Source organism: Mauremys mutica, chromosome 2 (genome assembly GCF_020497125.1).
Source record: "Mauremys mutica isolate MM-2020 ecotype Southern chromosome 2, ASM2049712v1, whole genome shotgun sequence".
Taxonomy (NCBI): Eukaryota; Metazoa; Chordata; order Testudines; family Geoemydidae; genus Mauremys; species Mauremys mutica.
The window spans coordinates 257932710-257957177 of NC_059073.1; the positions used below are offsets into that span (position 1 = coordinate 257932710).

General features: G+C 44.3%; 1 protein-coding gene across 5 annotated transcripts in view; it reads left to right on the forward strand.

Moving 5' to 3' along the window:
- PLXDC2 (plexin domain containing 2) overlaps positions 1-24468 on the forward strand; it is a 392323-nt gene that overhangs the window by 140449 nt on the left and 227406 nt on the right. Inside the window, exon 1 of one of the 5 annotated variants that reach the window (XM_045007170.1) lies at positions 12800-12830. The exons of 3 other annotated variants lie outside the window; for them this stretch is intronic. The gene's annotated coding sequence lies outside the window, so the exon portion shown is untranslated. Of the gene's footprint in view, positions 1-12799; positions 12831-22647; positions 22896-24468 lie in introns of those variants that run through there. One more of the 5 variants, XM_045007167.1, reaches the window with a different exon arrangement.

Here is a 24468-nt window from a genome sequence, read left to right on the forward strand (position 1 = left end):
GGTTTACAGGTTCACTAACCTGCCATACATGCATGTTTTGGGGTGGAAGGTTGCACGTTTAAATGGGTTATGCCCAAAGTGTACACACTTAGGTGCATGACTACAGTAACTCCTCATTTAAAGTCATCCCGGTTAACATTGTTTTGTTGTTACATTGCTGATCAATTAGGGAACATGCAGTGGTGAGCTGAAGCTGGTTCGCGCAAACCGCTTGTTAAAGGGGTGAGCAAACTCTGGCCCGCAGGCCACATCCGGCCCGCGGGACCGTCCTGTCCAGCCCGCCTGAGCTCCCGGCTGGGGAGGCTCCCCACCTTCCCCCATCTCCCAGAGCCTCAGTGTGCTGTGCCACCAGTGCCAGCGCTCTGGACCACTCCTGGGCAGCTCTGCAGCTCCTGCTGCTTTGAGCGGCATGGTAATGGGGTGGGGCTGCAAGCTCCAGCAGGATGTGGGTGGGGGTCAGATGGGGGGGGGCAGGCTGTTTTGGGAGGCACAGCCTTCTCTACCTGGCCCCCGATACAATTTTGCAACCCCGATGTGTAGGGCCGGTTTTAGGAAGTGCGGGGCCCGATTCGAATAGTTTCAACGGAGCCTCGGCAGGGATGACTTAAAAAAAAACTACATTAAAAAAAAGTGGGGTCTGTACTCACCGGGCGGCGCTCCGAGTCTTCAGTGGCACTTCAGCGGCGAGTCCTTCACTCACTCCGGGTCTTCGGCAGCACTGAAGGACCCGCTGCTGAAGTGCCGTTGAAGACCCGGTAGGGAACTGGTTGTTAAGATTTTGGCAGCTCATCACTGGGAACATGCTCGTTTAAAGTTGCGCAATGCTCCCTTATAACATTGTTTGGCAGCCGTCTGCTTTGTCCACTGCTTGCAGGAAGAGCAGCCTGTTGGAGCTAGCTGGTGGGGGCATGGAACCAGGGTGGACTGGCAGCCCCACATCAGCTCCCCGCTCCCCCAAGTTCCCTGTGTGGCAGCCACCAGCAGGCTATCAAAGCAGTTCAGCTGTCCCTCCCCCCACTGCCATGTGCTGCTCCTGCCCACTGCCTTGGAGGTGCTCCCAGGAGCCTCCTGCTTGCTGTGCAGGGGAGGAGGGAGAAGGGGGCTAATGTCAGGGTGTCCCCCTACTCCCGCCCCCCACTTTCCCTCTTCTCCATATAGAGCAGGGTGGGGTCAGAACAGGAGGGAGCTTGCTGGCTGCAGCTGCTGTCTCAACTTCCTGATTTTTATTGTTAAAGGCAATGTACTTAGAGTGGGGTCAGCATACTTAAAGGGGCAATGCGCATCTCTCTCTCTCTCTCTCTCTCACACACACACACACACACACACACACACACACACACACACGCGGTGTGTATCTCTGTCTGCCATGCTGTCTTCCCTCCCTCCATTCATGCTGCCTTGTAGAGTATGAGGCTACATTAACAACAATGTGTTAACACTTGAGGGCTCAGCCAAGTGCTAGTTCATCATTTAGCAGTAAGGCATTCCCTGGGAAATACCCCTCCCTCTTCCACCCTCTAACTTCACCACCTCAACCAAGCTTCACAATCATCATTACAGTGTACAGTATTACATTGTTTGTTTAAAACTTACACTATGTGTGTTTGTTTAAAACTTATACTGTGTGTGTGTGTGTGTGTGTGTGTAATATATATATAGTATACACTCACACATACATATACATACATATACATATTATACACACACACACACATATAGATATAGATATAGATATATAGATATATGTTATTTGTCAGGTTGTCTGATGAAAAAAAATTCCCTGGAACCTACCCCCTGCCCCCATTTACACTATTTTTTATGGGGAAACTGGATTCCTTTAACATCATTTCACTTAAAGTCACATTTTTCAGGAACATAACTACAACGTTAAGTGGGGAGTTACTGTATTTGAAAATTGGAGTATTTGAAAATTGGCCTAGGGTGCCTAGTGGTTGAGGGTGCCTAAAAGCCCGCTCAGGGGGGAGGTGGAGTGGAGGTGAGCTGGGGCAGCGGGGGGCACAGGGAGGGCCGCTCGCAGTAACTGGGGGGGGGGCACACGGGGGAACCGCTCCCTGCCCCAGATCACCTCCATTCTGCCTCCTCCGCTGAGTACACAGCCCCCGCTCTAAGTCTTCTCCAATCGGTGCCGCAAGCCTGGGAGGGGAGGAGAATTAGAGCAGCACCGGAATGCTCAGCGGAGGAGAGCTGGGGAGGACTCCCCGGGCGGTGTTACCTGCCACGGAGGGGGCGGGGCTCACTGGGCAGGGTTAGCTGCCGCAGAGTGTGTGTGTGGGCTCACCGGGCGGGGTTAGCTACTGTGGAGGGGGGCTCACCAGGCGGGAGGGGAAGGGGGCTCACTGGGCGGGGTTAGCTGCCGCGGGGTAGGGAGGGTTCCCCAGCCGGGGTTAGCTGCAGGGGGGGAGTGGCTGCTGAGGGGGGGGGACTCCCTGGGTGGGGGGCTGGCAGGCAGGGTTAGCAGCTCCGGGGGGGTTCCTCTGGTGGGAGGGGCGGGTGGGCGTGGTTAGCTGCCGCAGGGGGGGCAGTGGGCGAGGTTAGCTGGGTGGGGGGTGCAAGGTGGAAGTTTTGCCTAGGGCGCGAAACTTCCTTGCACTGGCTCTGCAAAGGATGCCTGAGAATTTGAACAGTAGTGTGTATCCAGTATAGTTCTTTATTACATATACTATATAGCACTTAAAAGTCCACCTCTATGGGTTCAAAAATGTAGGTTGAATGTAAAATCCGAAGATGACCAGTGATCCCCAATGTACCATATGCCCTCTTCTCCTACCCTCCGGTTCTTCAGATCCCTGCTAAAGACTCAGCATTTCCACTGGGAAATCAAACACTAATCAGCTAGCTGCTGCTTCCACCCCACAGTTATGGATGAGAAATGGGGATAGAGGGTGGGTGATGGATTTATATCAGTTTTAGGATTTTACACAGCTGCCCTTCACTGTAGTATCTGAGCGATTTCTACATAAAATGGATGGCAACAGTGAGGCCTCAGTGGACTTGATGGACTCTCTCTGGCTCTCTTCAGGGTAAAAACTCAGCTTGGGGTGTTTCTTCTTGATAAATGTGTGACATACCAGAGTGCAGTCTAGACCAGTGAGGTGCTGTGCTACCCCTGACCTGCAACCTTTGGGTGCCTTACCATACCTTGCTGCAGTAGCTCCCACATGGGCCTCTCACAAAAAACTTTCCAGCATGCAAGTCACACCCTGAGTGCCTGCGTGTAACTGCAACCTGCCAAGCACACCTGGGTTACAGTCTGGCTTTTATCAGGCTGGGTTACCTCTACTGGGTGACTCCAACCTCTGCTGGGTGACTCCTGGATTTCCCCCCAGAAAACTATATCCTGTACTGCCCAGCCATCTCCTGGATAGTTCAAATATATTAAGTCCATTATTCCTTTAAGGAACTCCTCACCACTTTGAATAGAGTTACCCAGAGATGTTTTATTGTTTCATCTAATCCAGTGTATAAACTACAAAGAGAGATTTTAAGTGAGTACAAGAAATGAAGCATAAAAGTTAGAAAAGGTTACAAGAAAATAAAGATAAAAATGCTGTCTAGGGCCCTGCTTAACAAACTATATTAGATTCAAATCAAAGTGTTTCACCACATGCTTCCAACAGCAGTACTGACCAAAATTACAGGTCAATGAAATCCTTCTCCCAGTGTCTAATGACTGTTTCCTTTGTCTTCTCAGGTGTGGAGAATGAGATGGGCAGGGAGAGAGAAGAGGGGAGTCTTGGGGTGTTTGCCTCTCCTTTTTGTAGTTTCAGTTGGAAAATATTTCCATATGAGAACAAAGAGACAGGGGTCTTGTGGAAGAAAGTGAGCTCAGGCTGTTTTTTTGCTAAGATGCAGATCTCTTTGTACCTGTCCCCTTTCTTGCCAAAGATTGGCCACTTGATAGGTGATGGCTAAGGCTATGTTTTAGTAACGGGTATTTTTAGTAAAAGTCATGGATAGGTCACAGGCAGTAAACAAAAATTCATGGCCCGTGACTTGTACCATATACCCCTGACTAAAACTTAGGTGCTCTGGGGGTAGGGAGGATTGCCCAAGAGGTGCCATGGGGAGGATCCATACACCCCCACCCCAAGCTCCTGCTCCACAGCCCCCTTTGGCTAGAAACCACGGCCAATGCAAGCTGCTGGGGTCACACCTGCGGGCAGAGGCAACACGCGGAGACACCTGGCCGTGCCTCCACCTAGGAGTTGGAGATGGTGGCCACTTCCGGGGAGCCCTCCGAGGTAAGCGCCACCCAGAACCTTCACCGCCTCCCATACCCCAACCCCCACTCTAGCCCTGAGCCCCCTCCCACACCCAAACTCCTGCTGCTGCTGTGGGGGAGGCGCACGGTGGCCCAAGACTGCCCCAGCGACACTGGCCGCTGCAGAAGTCACTGAGGTCCCAGAAAGTCATGGAATCCGTGACTTCTGTGACCCCTGTGACAGATTCACAGCCTTAGTGATGGCCCATCTGCTTTTCTGAATACAGAAAAAACATACCAACTCCGCACCATCCTTTGGGTCCATCCTGTGTTATTGGGGCTGTCTAATGGTCTGACTTCAATGGGAGTAGATTTGAGCCCTTAGACTATGATGGGAGAGCTTATATACACCATTTAAAGTCTCATTTATGCTCTCAAAATGGGATTTAAATCGGGCCATAAATCTTATGCTGATGCTCTTTTGAGGAGGTGCACTTTATTCTCCACTTCTGTGTGCTGGGTCTGACTTCATATTTTTGTATTGTATTGTGCTGAGTACATATATACCTGTGTCTATTGCCTTTATTGGTTGACATTGTTGAATTCACATTGCCAATTTACACTGAATATACATTGAGTTCATGTGATTTATTATACAGTTTGCTTCACCTAGCATACAAATGTTGAGTGCTGAAGCAGATTGTTTTGAAACATTTTCTGAAATGCTACTAATCTGTTGAATAGTAGACTGGAAGATTTTTTTCCAGTGCCGCCTTGAACTACATGAACAGGCATCTATCTGCACTAATATGGACTAATTGCTTTGCCAAATTGGGGGGAAAATATTTGAAAATGGGTGAAACTCAAGAAACAAGTTACATTTCCAGATAACATAATGTAGGTAAACATTGACATAACCATGACCTGTTGTATGTGAAATGATAACTTGCCTCCAGAATGCTATATACATAAAAGCACTGTAATCCTTCACCTTTCACAAGGAAAAAAATGCACTTAAGTGTATAATTAAAGTAACTCAATGGGAAAAGGAGCTTTGTGTAGAACAAAACTATTCAGAGTTCCCTATTATACAGCCAACAGCTTGCCACTAAAAGCTCTTCATTTATTATCCTATCCAGTTACGTCTGCAGTGGTTAGCTTTTTTGTAGTGCACAGTTCAACACTCCTTTTGTTAATTTAAAGCTTCACTGTCAGCTAGATTCAATTTAGAGTTAGTGTTTTAAAAATTATTTATTTACACAAATCTAACATTAAAAAGAACATTTGTGTGGCCATCACTGTCTAAAAACCTTAGTGAAAACAGTTTGTGTTTGAATTTAAACATCACCCAACAGTGCTTGCATTTGAGGTCTCTGAAGATGCAGTGCCAGTGAAGCTGCTCAGACTAGGTCTCCTCTCCTGGTGACTGGTACTGTCCTCGGGTGGACTTCTCAGGCACAAATGACATCATTAGTACTTACTCAACATATAGCCAACTGTGCATTATGAAGATGCCACCACAATTAGTTCATTTTTTTGTGACTTAGCACTTCCATCTTAGACTTTGTTTACTGTTTTCAGCATTCTACTGTGTAGGCAATGTTCTATTAGACCTTTTTAAAGAGACTATCAGATGTTTAAATGTTTGTTAAAAGATACATTTCTGTGTCCAGTCAGGGGCGGCTCTAGCCATTTCGCCGCCCCAAGCACAGCGGCATGCCATGGGGGGCGCTCTGCCGGTCGCCGGTCCCGCGGCTCCGGTCGACCTCCCGCGGCTCCGGTCGACCTCCCGCGGTGGAGCCACGGGACCAGCGGACCCTCCGCAGGCACGCTTGGCGTGCTGGGGCCTGGAGCTGCCCCTGTGTCCAGTAATGACATAATACGTTAAAGCTGGATGAATTTCTAACTTGCATTTCTGTATTTAGACTCTTTTCCTTTTTGCATTTCACTCAGCTTGGGCAATAAAAATAAACAAGTCATCTGCACTTGTGTTTTAGTTGGTTCTAGTGTCTGGTTCATAGGAACACAATGCTGCAATGTCTGGGTTGCAAACATAGTAAAGAGATGTTTAAATCCTTGCACTAAAATAAAAATAATTCATTGACATTTAATCTAATAATAGGGATTGCAAAACTTTTATTTTACTAGCAGGCAAGGAATAGAGCACCTGACATAATCTCTTTAAAACAGTAGGTATGGGAAATCTTTGCTCAGTGGTGGAACAATAGTAAAATACAATTACAATTACTTCCTTCTTTTTTGAGAAGATAGTTAATGGGATCACTTTACCCTACAAAACTACCAGGCCATCTAAACTGCAGATTCGGGAGTGTTGGGAGACAGGGTTACAATACAGTATCCCCAACCTGGTTAAAATATGGTTCCATCTTGTAGTATAAATGGGATCCTAACTATGTCGTTCCGATGCTCCAAACTCTGCTAAAACTTTGGATGGCTGAGACTTTAGAATGACTGACTGGGGAGACAGACAAGATTTTATCTATACTATAAGATGAAATCCTGTTTTAACTGTGGTGTAACTGGGTTCTTTGACTTCTTTGTTTCTCCTGCAGGAGAATTACTTCACAGAGAAGTTGTAACTCCTGGGTGGTATTTCTGTCTAATCCCCTGGAGTGGAGGCAAAGTTCCACTTTACTTGTGTTTTTAAACTGAAAATATAACAGTCAATAAGGTGCTTAAATTTCACATCTTTGAGAAAAAAATATATTTATCTATCATTTTCACCTCCAAGTCCCCTGAAATATGGAGGGGGGGAAAAGGGGTATGTCATGGTATATGGTTTTCATTCTAGTTTTTCCATCAACAAAATTATTTGTGGGGGTTTGTTCTGCTTATGTTGATTAAAAAGACTAACAAGAAATCTAAACAGTGTAGTGTTGAATCCTGCAAATAGAAAATGCCTGATATGATATGGTAGCACATCCATGCTGTAATTTATGTTGAAAATGTCTAGCCTAATAATGAGAACCCTGGTCCTGCATTGTGATTCACTAGTGTATATCCTTGCTCCTTTGCAGAATCACATTAAAAGAAAGATTCCATCTCAGAAAGGATGCTGAAAAATTAGAGGGGATTCAGAGAAGAGCCTTGAGAATGATTAAAGGATTAAACATGTCTTATAGTGATGGACTCCGGGAGCTCAGTCTATTTAGTTTAACAAAGAGAAGGTTGAGAGCTAAGCTGTAAGTCGCTACATGAAGAACAAATATTTGATAATGGTTTCTTCAGGATAGCAGAGAAAGTCATGATCCAATGGCTGGAAGTTGAAGCTAGAGAAATTCAGACTTGGAAATAAAATGTAATTTTTAAATGTGAGAGTCATTAACCATTGGAACAATTTACCAAGGGTTGTGGTGGATTTTCTATCGCTGGCAAATTTAAAATCAAGATTAGATATTTTTTCTAAAAGATGTATGCCTGTTTTATAAAGCAGGGCTGATTAGGTGGTCAAACCAGTCCCTGCTGGCCTTGGAATCTATGAATCCATAAAAAGTGATGGGGCTCTAAGGGCATAGGAGGCCACATCAGCAGACCTCAATTTAGGACTAAGATATTACTTATTAAAGGCCTGATCCAAATCCCATTGAAATCAGTGGAGTCTAAATGTTGGATCAGGCCCTAAATCTTTGCAGATGTCTTTCTCTAGTCTACAGCTTAGTTGTCAGCAAATCAGGGTGTTTGTTTTGTTTTGTTTTGTTAGCCAAGTCACCAATGAAACAAACTGAAGGGGAGGATTTTTTCTGCCAGGTCCACTGTTTCTAGTTAAAATGTTTAGTCTTCAGAAATGTTCTTATTTTTGTTCCAGATCAAAATTACACTGCTGACTGGGAAATGGAATATCTTTTTGGAAAACTGGGTACATTAATTGTAGCTAAGTGAATCTGAAAAGCAGAGCATGTGATCTTTTTGCCTTTCATTGAGAATAACTCTTGTGGTATTTTGGACAGCTAACTCTCCGATAAACAAATGAAGGAAAAATAATGTCATCATTATGAGATTATTAGAAATGACATGGATGGAAGCATACTTTACTGGAAACATTGGCTAACGTTGTAATTGCTGTACTGAAGCAATAAACAGCTGCTGTTCTTCTGATCTTTCTGGTGAAAAACAAGCTGCTACTACTGTTATATTTCATATATATGTTAATATAATGCCTAAGGTGCGCTAGTTGGTGCTTATATGAACTCAGTGCTGTATATTACAGTAAGGGAAAATTTCTCCCTTCTGTATGATATTCACAGAGTTACCGAGGCTTATAGTATCTCCCTCTCAGCTCCACTTCTGAAGGGTATATATTCATTCATCCCTCAATGGATGTGGGTAGCTTCCGTTATCTTTTTTCATGGCACTTGCAGCTTTTAATGAGCATTTTAATTCAGATTCTGACCTCAAATACACTGGTGTACAACTGGAAAAACTCCATTAAAGTCAATAGAAATATTCTGGTTTTACCTTAGTGTTACTGGGGTCAGGATCAGCCCCAGTGAATGAGCCACTATCCTGTCTAACTTCAGCTTGACAGAGTGCTGTAAGTAGAAGGTATAAACTTTGATGGTTTCACACCGATGCCAGAACATCTTTCATATAGAGACTGAACTATAGCAGAGATGATATAATTATGACAGAAGGGGAATCGGATCATTATGGGGAAACAAGGATTCTGTTTCCATCAGCATCAGTATGAGAGCCATAACAGCAGCCTGAAGAGCTCTCAGGAGAACTACGGCTGACTGGAGAATCGCTCTCAGTGTTGCTTTGTCTCCTGCTTCTGTAATGCATTGGAAGTCAGAGTTTGGTCATCACGGTGGTTTCCTTTGGAGAGGAAGGAAGAATTTCAAGTGATCCATAATGTTAGGATTGCTGTTTGCAATGGAATAATTGCTAACACAGTGGGTGGTGAGTTGGGAAGACTAGTGGTGTCTCCTTAACTCCTACTGTGGGCAGGACCGGCGCAACCCATTAGACGACCTAGGCGGTCACCTGGGGCACTAACATTTGGGGTGTGGTGACCACGGTGGCCGGATCTTCGGCCACCCCGGTCGTCAGTGGTATTGCGGGGGCGGGACCTTCCACCTCTGTCGGGGGCGGTATTTTGGGGGCGGGACCTTCCGCTGCCTAGGGCGCCAAAAAAGCTGGCGGCGCTCCTGACTGCGGGCAGTGGCATGTGAAAGCATGGGATGGGGGTGTAGACTGTAAAATCAGATGTATTTTTTGTTTAAGTGATGGAATAACATTTGAAGAGTGCCTTTATAGTTTTACCAAGAGGTTTGCCTTTCTCTCCCTTTTACCCTTTCTTTAGGGTATATAAGGCACTTTGTTTAATTTACTGAAAAAAGTAATTATAACTATAATCATATTTTTGAATAATGGTAGCAATCTGGATTTTATGAAAAAGTAGTTATTATGGCATCGCCTAAGGGCCAACAAGGAGTGGGGCCCCATTGTGCCAGGCACTGAGTAGTAGTCAGTCCCTGCCTCAAAAGCCTTACGATCTAAATGGACTGCAATTCAAAAGATAGCACTTAAGTGCCTGGGCCATGGAGGGCAGAATTGGATATCAGCTGTGTTTTATGTAGTGAAAAAGTTCTTTCCTTTAGTATGTATAAATTAAGGACCAAATGTGATACAATATGCCCCCCAACGGATAATACCTTGCCCTATGGACTTGATAATTAACCTGGTATTTTCCATAGCTGGCTACTTAGTTTGCTGGATACCACATAATAATGGCTACCACAAAAATAAGTCTGAATTGATTTGATAATTTGAGATATGTGCTCTGTCATGGTTTGGATAAAATTGGTGGTATATTTTGGAATAAAACCAAACTTAGTAAGTCTCACACTGAACATAGAAGAGGATTGCAGAAAACATTTTAGCCACATATATTTTGTAGGCTGGTGGAAAAAATGGGCCAAGCTTTGATCTATGTTTGTTGCCTCATCACTACCATAATCTGTTTATTTTCTAACATGTGTTTTATTACTCTTTTTCAGATGTATTTACTAGACTATTATACTTGCATACAAATTTTCATGTGACAGTGCTGTTTGCATGAACTGAATATACTGCACTGAAGTACTCTGGTTATATGAATACAGAAATTACAGTAGTTAAACTAGATAATGGATAATTTGTGTCTAAATCCAGTAAAAGTAACTGGCTTGTTCACATCAATATTTAGATAAGAAATCATGAACACTGGCTAATTTGATATGTAAATAGGCCTGATTCAGAGTTTGGTCATTTCATCTACAACTATTCTTTGCTATGGAGAAGAGTTTTTCTAGGGTGTCCTTTTTATGTGTGTCTGTATGTTGGGAAGGAAATCTCATTCATTCTGGTGTTTTGCTGGATGTCTTGTGAAAACTTTTGATTGAGCATGGAAAATACAGTAACAGATGGCATAGCCTGACAATAGGCCAGTAATCTTGGAAGTGCAAGACTGCCAATCCTGAAATTGAAAACAGGTGGCAAAAATTTCACTTGGAGACTTGGCATCTGTAAGTAATCAGTTAGTGTAAGAGCCTTGGTGGCACACAAATTAGCTTCATTGCTGATTACATTTTCAATATCTAAAGGAGCCGGCAGCTGTATTTATTTAGAATTATAGTACGCTATTAGAAGTAACTGATCACCTGTTACACTGCTTGATTTTCTTCTACTTTGTTAATACAGGTAACAGATTTTTATTTTGGTAGAATAACATATTTCACAACCATTGCAGTAGCATGGTGGCTGATACTACTGGTGGGAAGTGGTTTCTTTAAAAGTTGTTACTCTGCTTCTTCCCATCACCACAATGCCACCCTTGCCCTTTAAAAAAAAATAAAGAAATAAAAAACCAAACACACACATCTGCACTTGGTTTTCCTTAGCTGAAATTAAATCCCACAAAACCAAAACAGTGGTTTGCATAGAAAATGTTCATTACTAACGTATGCTAACAGGGAGATGCTATCTTCCTGACCTTTGTCCTTTTTCATAGTGGTTTATTATTTTTTTAGGGAATAGTGTGTTAGCTTGGAAGCCAGACTGAAGCTTGGAACCCTTTGAAAGGTATCTTAAAGTAACTTTCATAGACTAAAACAGTGGTTCTCAAATAGGGTCCAGTGCCCTGGGAGTTGGGGGGGTGTTGGCCGTGAGCAGGTTTCAGGGGGTCCGCCAAGCATGGCTGGTGTTAGTCACTAGGGCTCAGGGCAGAAAGCCAAAGCCCCACCACATGGGACTGCAGCCTGGGGCCCCAAGCCCTACCACCCAGGGCTGAAGCTGAAGCCTGAGCAACTTAGCTTTGTGGTGCCCCCTAACTCCAGCTCTGGCTTTTATATGGAGAAAAACATCTGTTGTGGCACAGCTGGGCCATGGAGCTTTTAGAGCATGTTGAGGGAGGAGGGCTCAGAAAGAAAAAAGTTGAGAACTCCTGGACTAAAAGATACTGCAGGCCAAACCACCTGAAATATCTTTTTAATGTGTGAAGAACAAAGCCCTTTGATGCAGCCAAACTGGAGGACTTTTGGCTTAAAGCTAATTAGGAGAAATGGGTTTTAATCTATGGGAGAAACTGAGTGATGGGGGAAAATTAACCCTGCAGGACATACTAATTAACTCACCAAAACAATTTATTAGGAACTGTTCCTGTCGAAAGTGGTCCAGCTTTCTGACTTGGATGAAGGGATGATCCGATTCTCCTGTGTCAGCTTCCATTTCTTGTGTCCTGAAATACCTAAAGTACTTAAAGAACCAGGAGTTATCAAACTCATTGTTAAAGGGCAACCATTTCCATGCATCACAGTCAAGTTGATGGGAGATGGTTGTTTGTTCATTGTTTGGTTAAAACATTTATGAAAGTGTTATCAAATCTGTATCCCTCTGTTAGAGATCCTGTTCCTTCTCGGGACCTCAATTTGGTGTTGGCCATGCTGGTGAAATCACCCTTCAAATCCTTGGCTGAGTGTTCTTTCTGCCATTTATCTATCAAGATGGCTTGCATTATTGCTAGGAGGATAAGCGAATTGAATACCCTTATGACTGATCCACCCTTCACTTCTTTCCTTATGGACAATGTCATTTTCAGACGTGATCCCAGATTCATACCCAAGGTGGTGTCTGATTTCCACGTCAATCAGACAACTAATTTGCTCATTTTCTTCCCTAAGCTGCACTCTAATGGGGCCAGGGTTGGGTGGGGGGAATCAATTCTACATACTTTGGATGTTAGGGCTTCTGCCTATTACCTAGTTTTCATAAATTGCCTAGGTGGTTTGTATGTTACACCAAGAACCAGATGAGATATATGGTTTCTTCCTAGACTGTTTCTTGGTGGAATAAACAACGTATTGCTGAATGCTACACACTGGCAAAGACCCTGTACCTGCTGCCATCCAAATGTATTCCATTAGAGTTGTAGCTTCTTCCTTCATCTCCCGTTGAAATTTGCCCTCAGTGCCTTGTGACTCTGAGGGGAGGGGCAGGAAGCACAGTAGCTAACTCTGCTATAAGAAGGTTCTACTGCAAGGCATCACAAGGTGGCGCACTACCCACGGGTGTGAATATGCAGAGCCATCTCAAACAACTTGGGTTATAGGTAAGTAACCTTAATTTGCAATTGCTAGGCTGGTTGGTACCAACTTTTAAGGAAGTCTGTGCCTACAGATGTTCATGTGTACTGACGGGCAAAAAGACTAATGTATGGAGATATACCTATCTCACAGAACTGAAAGGGACCTTGAAGGTCATTGAGTCCAGTCCTGTGCTTTCACTAGCAGGGCCAAGTACTGTCCCTGACAGTTTTTTTTTTTTGCCCCAGATCCCTTAGTGGCCCCTCAAGGATTGAATTCACAACCTTGGGTTTAGCAGGTCAGTGCTCAAACCACTGAGCTATCCCTTCCCCCTTCAAAACAGAGACCTTCCCTAAGACCTTCAAAACTGTTTAGTGATTTTGGGTGCTCATCTTGAGAAACCTTTGCATGGCTTGGTTTTCAGAAAGTGCTGAGCACCCATCTTCTGAAAATCCTTTTTTGATGTCTCAAGTTGGGCACCTAAAACTCTTAGTCACTTTTGAAAATGTTGGCCAAAAAGTTTGCTAGAGCAAGAATTCTCAAACTTTCCCCCCAATTTTAACAGAGACACTGTCTCATGAGCTCACCTCTCATTCCATTATGCAAATGCACAATTGCCTATACTCCTGCTGGCAACTACAGCAATTGTGTTCATGGAACAGTAATATTAGGAAAATATGTAATTTACTTTTAGCTTTTCTCTGTGCACATTAGCAGCTGGATACAAGGAGAGCAGCCAGCACTGTGTGACCAGCCAACAGTCTGCAGACCACCACCAAGTGCTTTGCAGATTAGTAATAATCCACACACTGTGGTTTGGAAACCACTGTGTGAGAACAAACCATAACCATCTTTTTGATACAGTTTGTCTTGCAATGGCAGAATATTAGAACTGTATTTTCTCCAGGTTTTTCAAAGCCCTTTCTATGGGATCCAATATGAATGGCAGGGGGGTTAGACTAGGTGACCCTGGTGATCACTTCTAACCTATGATTTTATGAATTCACTCTATGGCTAGTGGTTCTGAACAATATTTGTAGTTATATCCATTGGATTTACTAGCTCCCTTTCTTGAAATCAGAACATGCCATCCTTTTAATGCATATAACAATGCCTATCTTTTGACCTAATTGTTTGAAATCCATTTTTTTTCAATGGGGCTTTCATCTCAGTTCTGTACTGCTATTTTTCCACTGGATCAAGTGATTTGTGGAATTTTCCATTGATATAGTGTAGCCTTTATCCATGTAACTGTGTGGGGGGGTTATCTATAGTGTTCTATGCATGTCTAAACTATATTTTGCACTTTATGCACATTAGCTATGCTGATGGAAACACTCTTCTGTTGGCATAGCTGTGTCTTCTGTGCTGGGAGTTTTGTTGGCATAGTTATGTCAGTCAGAGGTGTGTGTGGTTTTTTTTCACACCCCTGACCAACATAGTTGTAATGGAATAAATTTCAAGCATAGACCAATCCTCAGCGGCTGTAGATAGCTTGGTTCTGATTCTAGCATGGGTTGCCTTTAAGGGAATGAACAGTCTTTCCTTCCACCCCCAAAAGAAATTTTATTTGAAGCTGTTGAGGGAGGAATGAACAGATTTACCATCATCTCCAAAGGCTCTTGTCTGGAATGTTAAAACTCTTGGTGTTTATAATAAAAAATATTTGAGCTGGTATTTGTTAAATCAGTGGTGTTTAGAAGTTAAGCTGCAGAAAAATCTGTTGGTAAGCTCAGGATTTCCTATGGAGAGGCAGTATGAATGAATGTACCACAAGTATCTACCCTCATTCCTCTCACAGAAAGGAATTCTGGGTCATTACAGCATTACTCTGATACTGTTCATTTTAGTAAACCTGTTGGTTATAATAAGACAAGTTGTTTTTTCCTGTCAGTTAATGAACATTTATATGAGAAGATAATATAACGTGTGCACGCCTGCACATGTGAAATCTTCCCTTTCTGTCCCCCAGATTAGATAACAAATTATATACGCTTTCAAAGTTCATTCAACTTTTAGAAATAAAAGTTACTTGACCAGTCTTTAGAAATCACTTTGGCAGATCATTTAACCAGGGTATAAGCAGGAAGCTCATAAGAGTCTGCAGCTTCAGTATAGTTAGGACTGGAACTGTGAAAATTTTGTTTGCACATTGATGTTAATTTTGGGGCTGGGAGGAAGTGGTGAGCCTATGGTTGCCTATTAGTGGAAAGGTAATAAGAGTGGTCATGAGTAGTACATACACTGTTTGGTTAAACAACTGTCATTTGAGAGAGACTGTTTTTTGGAAGTGGTCAGTGGTTTTGCAGCTCGCCTCCAGCCAAAGGCTGTACCCAAACAGAAGAGCCTCTGAGAAACTGACATACGGATAAAAAGAAATCAGAAAATTAAAGTGTAAAAGATTTGTCAACATAAGAAGTTTGTTTTTTCAACAAAGGGATATATCTATTGGCCAGATTGATAAACCCAACCTTTGACAGACTTTTTTCCTCCTTAAATCTGTTCAGTTGTTTAAACTTGTCTCTTAAAAAAAGTGACCCTGACCAGCACTTGTCTGTCTGTTTCCATTAACATAAATCATATGCATACATAAAGGAAGAATACCAGCATTCAGTAAGGAAGCACTGAAGCAGGCTTGTTCCCAAGATGTTATGCTAAACAGAATGAAATTCAGACCCATGCAGAGGGGCCAGCAAAAGTCCTATGAACCACTTAAACTCATAAAGCTGGATTGCTCATGATTTAAATATGATTTAGGTGGTGCAATGGCATGGTTTAAGTGAGCCATAAGCAGACATTGTGCCCATGCTAATCCTCTGCACAGGTGTGAATTTCACCCAAGAATGAGAAACAAAACAAAAAAAGATTGTCTGTATTACGAACAATATGTAGAGATTATTTTTTAAATATTATTTGTAATGCCACGTTCCTTTCAGGAACTAGGTAACGTGTATGAGTGCTAGCGTACTTCCAAAGCCCTCAAATTATTATTGAATCAGTTGCACACCACAAAATGTAAAGAGTTTGCTTCCAAAACTTACTATGGCTTCTGTGGCTCAGGATGGGCTGTCAGCCAGTCTGATGACTAAAGCCTTGGCAACAATGTTACACTAACATAGATATGTAAGGCTGTTTTAAAAACTGTCTTTCATATAATTGGTTGATGCTTTATCTTCATTGAGGACAGAGGACATGGAAAAAGGAAGCAAACTATTGGGACTGTGCTTGGGTTGAAAGGGAAAGTGATGTGTTTTGAGAAAGCATTAGTATGTGCTTGCTAGCAAAAAACAAAACTGGGGCAAGAATGAGGGAAAAATAGGCTAATTTTTAAAGTACATTGGCTGAGTCTCAGTCCCCTCCTAATAAAGCAGACGTCTTCCCAACTAACATTTTATTCCCAGATTATTATGCATGCTGAGTAATCCTTTCTTGCCCGTGATTAATAAGGCTCAATAAGTTTAGTGCTACCATGTCTAATAACTTAAATAAAAAAATCCCCACTATATTGTGCCTTATCACCAAACAGCCACTATTCATTTTTCTTTCTATTTTCTCCTTTGATTTTTTGCAATCTAACCAAGAAAAAACAAACAACCTCCCTTCTTCCCACCAAACAAACAAACAAACAAAAAACACCATGGAGAATTATTTATAGGCAGGGTAGTAGTATGCATCATGCTGACTGCTGAAGAGGAAAAACTAGTCTATTTGTGAAGGCATCCTTGTTGTGCCATTCATTTTGTTGTGTCTGTGTACTGGGGGGTTCAAATCTGTTTGACTCACTGAGTTTACATATTCAGAGTTAATCCAAATCCAGCTGTATTGACCAAATAAAGCCCCAGAAACATTTAAGCACTTTGCTGTTCTATATAAATGTACTGTGTGCTATTGGCATTTGTGTTGTGAATCAAAAGCAAAATTATTGACTATGCACTTTACACTAGTAGAACATGGAACATCAGATATTGCATAATACATGATCTCCTATTTAGAAAAATGCCAGTACACCAAACACCAGCTACATTAGTAAATCTGTTCCCTTCTTACTTGTATAATGAGGTCATTTTTGCTGCCTTGCCTCCTACCAAAATATTATGCATTTTGCAAGTGGAACACAAACAAAGCATTGACTCCGATTTAGAAAAACGAGTTGGCAAAATGTGTCTTATCATTTTTATCTCTAACTGGTATCGTTCTAAAAAATTATTTATCTGCTTCTTGATGGTCTTAGGTTTGAAGCCCTGCTTTTTCCTGATGCTAAATGTGTTGCAATTTACACTACTTCTTCATACACATTTGTATGATCTTTTTGGCCCCCACATCAAGTGGCTCCAACAATTTAGATTTTGTGCCAGTATTTCAGAACAGTCTCAATTCTTATTTCATCTCATTTGTGTGCCAGCATGTATAGAGAACAAGCATAATCATGATATTTTTATTCAGGCAAAACTCTTAACGAAGTTAAAATTGCAGTTATGACTGAGTAAGGACTAGGGATTTTTGGACCCTTTGTAATTCAACAAAGAAATGTCCCATACTTATCCTCACTCAACAAGACTGAAAGCAGTTTGATTCTGCACAATAGTCAAGAGTCAGATTGGAAGAAATGAACAGTGGTGCTCCAGCAGGGATGAAAGTAAAATTTCTCTCTTACCGGTACAGGGGGGGCAGCTCCTCCAGCCAGCCTGCCCACGCCGCCCGGGGCTCCAGGGGCGATTTTAAATCACTGTCCTGCCCCCGTTGGTGGCCCGGGGGTGGGGGGAAGGGAAGGGGCAGGGACGTTAAAGCGCTGTCCCTGCCGCTTTTTGCGCTCCCCTGTCGGCGGCTCTGCCAGTAGGGACCTGGCAGGGCTGCTGATGGCGGGTGGTGGGGGCAAAAGGACCAGCGATGTTAAAGCACTGCTGCAGCAGCGCTTTAAAGTCAGCAGTACGGGCCGGTATGGACGGTCACTTTTTACTGTTACGCTGTACCGCCTTACTTTCACCTCTGTGCTTCAGTAAAAATAATGTAGCCCTCATCTTGTGCTTTTCATGATTATCTCTCCAAGTGCTTCATAAAAGAGGTCAGGATCATTATTCCCATTTTACAGATGGGTAAACCGAGGCACAGAGCAGTGACGTTATCTTTCCACGATCAGCCAGTAGGCCAGTGGCAGAGCTGGGAATAGGCCCTCAGTCTGAGTCCCAGTCCAGGCTACACCAGCCTTCCAAAGCGCCACCACTAATGCCAAAATGACAATGATCACATGACTGTCCAACTCATTTTGTACTTAACAATATTACAATCAAATTGTTATCATTGGGCTTCATTGAATTGTTTCTGGTTGTTTGCAGACTCAGGCAGAAATTATCATATCAGTTTATAAGCTTGTTACTCATTGCTCATTACTCTACCAGCTTAGAACACTTTTAAAGGTTTTTTGCTTCAGTATGAGCTTTATTTTTCCATGCAATGTAGGCCATGTCTGCACTAGAAAATTGCACTGGTTTAACTGAAGGTGCAGTTTTAAACCAGTGTAGTTAAATTGATGCTCTTATTTTGGTTCAAGAGTGGCCTGTTTCAGTCTAAGCTTAACCTGATCCCTAACTGACTTAAACGAAACTGAAATAAACCACCCTTAAACTACAGTCTGAGGGAGCCCACAAAGGGTTTGCACTGGTTTAACTAAATCAGTTTAAAATTGCACCTTTATTTAAACCAGTGCAATTTTCTTGTGTAGCCATGGCCTCACATTCTGCAGGATCAGTCGACAGGTAGTTTGTAAAGGTGTCATCTTATTGAAGAGCCTCAGCTGGGCCAGTTCAGTACCTGACAGTTTTAAATTTTCCTAGGATGTAAGCCTTCAAGATAAAATACAGTGCAAACCTCTTTGTGACATAGATGCCCCATAACAGTAATCCGATCTATGATTAAGATGGAAGAGAGAGGGAAGGAAGAACTCTAGTGTGTAGGCCCCTCTGGATTATTGTAACTCAGGGGTAGGCAACCTACGGCATGCGTGCTGAAGGAGGCACGCGAGCTGATTTTCAGTGGCACACTGCTTGGCAGGGCCGCCCAGAGGATTCCGGGGGCCCAGGGTCTTCGGCGGCGGGGGGCCCCTTCCGTTCCGGGACCCGCCGCCAAAGTGCCCCGAAGACCCGCGGCGGGGGGGGGTCCCCGCCACGGGCCTTCGGGGCACTTCGGCGGCGGGTCCCGGAATAGAAGGGGCCCCCCGCCGCCGAAGACCGGGCTGCGCTTCCGCGGCGGCGGCGGCAGGTCGCGCTTCCGCGGCGGCGGCGGCAGGTCCCGCTTCCCCCGCCCCCGCCCTCGGCCTCTTACCCCCCTCCCCGCCCCGGCCCCTTACCCGAGCGCGTCTCTGGCGGGGCCTGAGCTCCGTCCCGCTCAGAGCGGCGTGGTGAGGGGGCGGGGCTGTGAGCTCCACGCCCAGTGGAGGCAGCTGCCCCGCCCCCTCCCCACGCCGCTCTGAGCGGGGCGGGGCTCAGGACCCGTTGGAGCTCCCAGCACCGCCCCCTCACCACGCGGCTCTGAGCGGGGCGGGGCTCAGGGGCTCGGCCGGAGACTCGGCGCTTGATGCGCCGAGGCTCCAAGAGAGGGGCGGAGGCGGGAGCCTCCGCTTTTCTCTTGGGGGCCCCTGCGGAGCCCGGGGCCCGGGGCAAATTGCCCCCTTTGCCCCCCCCTCTGGGCGGCCCTGCTGCTTGGGTCCTGGCCACCGGTCTCTGCATTTTAATTTAATTTTAAATGAATCTTCTTAAACATTTTGAAAACCTTATTTACTTTACATACAACAATAGTTTAGTTATATATTAGACTTATAGAAAGACCTTCTAAAACGTTAAAATATATTACCGGCACACAAAACCTTAAATTAGAGTGAATAAATGAAGACTCGGCACACCACTTCTGAAAGGTTACCGACCCCTGTTGTAACTATTATGAGGTACTCAAAAATCGCTGAGCAAGGTATAAATATCTAAAGTAGATTGATTAAGGTGGTCTATAAACTACATTTTTTTTCCGTCTAGTTGGCAGCAAAAAGCTGACACCAAATCATCTGATCAGTTTATAGCAGCGGTTCTCAAACTGTGGCTCGGGACCCCAAAGTGTGTTGTGACCCTGTTTTAGTGGGGTCGCCAGGGTTGATGTTAGACTTGCTGGGACCTGGGGCTAAAGCCAAAAGTCCAAGCCCCACCGCCCAGGGCTGAAGCCGAAGCCTGAGGGCTTTAGCTTTGGGTGGTGAGGCTGAGGTTACAGCCCCCACCAACCCCAGGGTGAAGCCCTTGAGCTTCAGCTTTGCTCCCCCCCACCCTCCGGGAGGCAGAGTTCAGGCTTCAGCTGTGGCCCCTCTGCCTGGGGCTCCGTCTTCGGTCCTCCTTCCTGGGGCTGTGCAGTAATTTTTGTTGTCAGAAGGGGGTCACAGTGCAATGGAGTGTGAGAAACACTGGTTTATATAATCTCATTATTCAAAGGGCCCAATGCTACCCATCCGTAAACTAGCCCTGAATAGCAGCTGTTTTCATCTTGGATCACTTAGGAATGAAAGAGAAAAAATAAATCAAAGGAATATTTTTAAGTGTCTTCAACTGGAGAATGGATTACTCAGGGAATATGTATTGGTATGCTGCAGAACCTGTTTTCCATAATTTGCAGCTTCAAATCCAGCCCAGGAGGCAAAGATAGTTGCCAACATTTGACATTTTCCCCCTAAATCAATAAGTAATCTTGGGCCCGCTAAACCTTTACTGCTGAAGTTTCATCTGGGTGCTTTTTGATGCATTGTGGGTTCTTCAGCGACCAGCGGATCAGCACTGATACTTGCATATTACAAATCTTTCCTGATATTGCAAAAATGATGAAAAAATAAGTCGTGATAGAAAACCTTAGACTACTTGGAGTTTTTATAAGTATCCATAAATCCGAACACTTACTGAGCCAAGAGAGTTGCTCTCAGTGTCCCACCCCTCTGCTTTACCACACATCCTGTTCTGTGTTACCAGTAGCTGTTGTGTGAGGGCAGGCCCTGTGGCCTGCTGCACCCCCTGCCCACTCCCCAGTGTGCGTGTGGGTTTTGTAATGGAAAATCACGTCTCTCCAAACTAATAGGATTGTTAGAGAATGTTAACAAAGCAGTGGATAAGGAAGAAACAATAAACACAATTTGTTTGGATGTTTTACAGCCTCCTTTGCAAACCCACATTTTGAGTAGAAGTCGTGATCTTCAGATTTAAACGCTATAAGGCAGGAGCGGGCAAACTTTTTGGCCTGAGGGCCACATCGGGTTGCAAAAATTGTATGGAGGGCCAGTTAGGGGAGGCTGTGCCTCCCCAAACAGCTAGGCTTGGCCCGGCCCCTGCCCCCTATCTGACCCCACCCTCTGCTTTTTGCCCCCTGATGCCTCCCGCGGGACCCCTGCCCCATCTACCCATCCCGTTCCCTGTCCCCTAACCACCCCCCGAAACCCCAGCCCCTGACTGCCCCCGCACCGCCCCATCCAACCCCTCCTTTTATTCCTCACGCCCCCCCCCGGATCCCTGCCCCATTCAACCACCCCTTCTCCCTGACCGCCCCTGGAACCCCTGCCCCTAACTGCCTCCTGCCATCCCATCCATGCCCCCACCTCCTTCCTTGCTGCCCCCTGGAACCCCTGTACCCATTCAACCCCCCTGTTCCCCGCCCTCTGACTGCCCCGACACCTATCTACACTCCTGCCCCCTGACCACCACCCTGAACTCCCTTGCCAACATCACCTGCTCCCTGCCCCTTTACCGTGCTGCCTGAGGCACCGGTGGCTGGCGGCGCTACAGCCATGCTGCCCGGCTGGAGCCAGCCATGCCACAGCGCAACACAGAGCACCAGGTCAGGCCGGGCTCTGCAGCTGTGCTGCCCAGCTGCCCAGAGCATTGCACTGGTGGCACAGCGTACTGAGGCTGTGGGGGAGGGGTAACAGCGGGGGAGGGGCCAGGGGCTAGCCTCCTGGGGCCAGGCAGGAGGGTCCCATGGGTCAGATGTGGGCCACAGGCCATAGTTTGCCCACCTCTGCTATAAGGAATGGAGAGACAAAGTGGGTGAGGTAATATTTTTTTATTGGACCAACTTCTGTTGGTGAGAGAGATAAGCTTTTGAGCTTACACAAAGCTTGTCTTCAGGTCTGGGAAATGTACTCACAGACATGTGTAAGACCTCTGGATCTATAATATAGGAAATAGTAAAAGACAAAAGCACCATATCACTCATGGATGAACACTTTGTACAAAACAATCACCCTATATCTGACTACTCAGTCCTCATCCTCAAAGGAAACCTGCACAATGCCTTCAAAAGACAAGACTGAGAGTTTACATTCATAACTTTGCTAGATACTAAAAGTCATGGACTGAATAAAGACATTGGATTTATGGCTTATTACAATAATCTATAACCCACTAAACCTGGCCCCTCCCATTTTTTTCCTCCTCCTTTCCCTCTTATGAATGGAAGGGTGTTAACTGGCCACTTCACCTTGAATGGTCCCTTGAAATATGTTTTAACTATTTATGCTAAACAGTCTGTTCTATCCTGTATTTAGCGGTGATACTCTGAGTAAATTTCCCAGACCTGAAGAGGAGCTCCGTGTAAACTCGAAAGCTTGTCTTTCTCACCAACAGAAGTTGGTCCAAAAAAAGATATTACCTCACCCCGCCCTTGTCTCTCTAATATCCTGGAACCAACATGGCTACCACAACATTGCCTATAAGAAAATGAAGTAACTCAGGCTTACAGCACACCAGTCACATTCCAACCTCTTCCTGTTCTAGAATCAATCCGTAGAACCTTTGACTTTCAGATCTGTCGTGTTGCTAAGTAATATGTTTCTAGTTTTTCTGAATCACTTTTTAGTTTTGTCCTTGTGTAAGTCATTTGGTGTTAATTAGATCAAACCCTACTTCACTGGGGGTGTGGCTATACTACCCGCCGGATCGGCGGGTAGTGTTCGATGCATCTGGACACGATAAATCGATCCGCTAATCGACGCCTGTACTCCACCTCGGCAGGAGGAGTAAGCGGAGTCGACGGGGGAGCTGTGGCAGTCAACTCGCCGCTGTGAGGACGGCCAGGTTAGTTCGAACCCCCCTGCTAGTGTAGCCCAGGCCTGGGAGTGCAGCAATAGTGTCATCAGCCTTTGGTCCATCCAGTGCCTCTGCAACTTCTGTCAGTTGCTTTTATAAACTTAATGACTCACTGCAGAGTCACAATTTAATTTGTGTAAAACTCTTGTTATATTTCACTTGAACTCTGCCTCAGAGAAGTGTAAATGTGAACATGTTTGTGGTATTTAGATGAAATTCTAAGGACTCAAGGCCAGGTCCTTGGCCCTAATATAATCACTTTTGTGCCATAAAGCTGTCCTAATCAGGCATTTGGGTGTTCCTTTTATATGGGGAAATTTTATGGATAATGTAGCGGTGGTAACAAAAAATAAAGACACTGAAAAGAAGCCCCAGCTCCTCTCCCTTAGAAAACCCAATATCATCCCTGTGCCTCTGACCAACCCCTCTCTACAGAAAAAGCCCGAATAAAAAAGCCTGGCTAAATAGACACTTCTTGCAATAAACATGTTAATAATTTTAAAGCACTAAGGTTTTAGATATTTCTCTACCATAGCCAATTTAAGCAGGAACCCACTGCATGAGCACAGTGAGACAAACTTCATTTCTCTTAAATGCTGGAGCAGGTTTCTTGGTTGAGAATGCCATTTTTCTTTACTCTTAGCAGAGGATCCATGAAGAGCCTGTATTATCAGCACTGTATGGTGTGTTCAGATGCTAAACCTTCACTTTTTATTAATCAATGCCTAAAAAATCAATACATTCCGTAATAGCTGACATAATCTTGCCAAGTTCTATGCCACTATTTCAAATTGACACTTTTTTCAGCCTTCATTTGCTGAAAAAAAAAAACCCCTCTCATTTAATTCGTAATGAAAATTGAGAGGTTTTTATTTTTAAATTGTGTCCAAAATCAGTGTGTGCATCTTCACATTGGTTTGAAGTAAATCACAGGTTATCTTAAAACTGAATTTTTCCTTCTTTGAAAACCAGGCCTTCTGTCCGCAGATGCAGCAAAAATTTGTAGCTTTTTTTCGTGGTGATACTATTGTATTGCCCACTGCAAACTTTTGGGCAGTCTCATTTGTTTTCTCCTTTCCAGTATGCCGAGTTTTTGTGAAACAGCTAAGGCCACAAACTACATCCTTTTTACCATTGACAGTGAAACAAAACATGACAGAGCCAACATCAGTATGTAACTTTCTATCCACCCTAGGGCCAGGTTCCATGGTCTTGTCTTTAGGTATTAAGGGTTATGTACATTCTAATTAGTAGTATTACCACTGGATTTATTTACCTCAGGATTTTGTCCATATTTAGGCACTAATTTGCTAACAAGATGATCATAGATGTTCTCCCATGTCAGGGGTGGTGTGGGACACCCGTGGTTTGGATAATACGGATTTTTTTGTTACACCAAGTTATACCGCCTTTATTCCCTAATTTATGCTGTAGTAAGGACAATCTGGGAACTATTATTATTAAGAAAAGGCACAGTGCAGAGTTGTTTGGATTTAAATCATGGATTGTGTTTCTTTTCCATTTAAATTGTCATTTTAACTCAGTTTTCTTTTCTCTTCTG